The following is a 704-nucleotide window of genomic DNA, read 5'->3' as shown; positions in this document are numbered from 1 at the left end:
AATCAAGTAAACTATGCAACTTTTTCAAGGAGTAATCAGCAATCCAATTAAAGTAACTTTTTCAAAGTAACTATGCCATCACTGGGTTTATCATATAAAGGAAGAGAACATGTAAGGCTTAAGTAAAATCAGCCAGAACCCAATATGCAGCCAAGACAAGTGATAGATTACCACACGTTTTATTAGAAATAACGAGATAGTGTTGAATGGCTTCCACGGGGTGTGGGCACACTGGCAGGTCTGGAACACAAAAACAGAGGCAAGGCAAGGAAAATCCAATATTCAGTAGACTGGAGGCAGGCAATGTTCAGCAACTGGAGGTCAGAAACTCTTCTCAAAGCAGTAAAAACTAGGCAAAAGCAGTGGTCAAAAACAGGCAGGGCAAGAAAACCAGAAACTCCTCGTACATGAATCAGGGCTTGAAAACTGTGAAAGGGGCAACAGACGATCTCACACTGAACTATTGAGGAGCAGCTGTTTAAAAAGGGAGCAGCACAGTCAAGGTAGAGCTGAAATCATGACAGGACATTTAGTTATTAGCAGCAGTAGGTCAGCTGATGGCTCCAGCTGGCAAGGTCTCACAGCTGAACAAACTGCATGTTTGATACAGTGACAGTCTGCCGTCCTCTTCTTTGAGCTATTTCTCTTCCTGACTTTTACACGGCTGCACTGGCGATAGAGCAGAAAGTTCATTTTCATACGGT

The sequence above is a fragment of the Xiphophorus couchianus genome, chromosome 9 (genome assembly GCF_001444195.1).
Source record: "Xiphophorus couchianus chromosome 9, X_couchianus-1.0, whole genome shotgun sequence".
NCBI lineage: Eukaryota > Metazoa > Chordata > Actinopteri > Cyprinodontiformes > Poeciliidae > Xiphophorus > Xiphophorus couchianus.
This window is presented reverse-complemented; position numbering follows the sequence as displayed.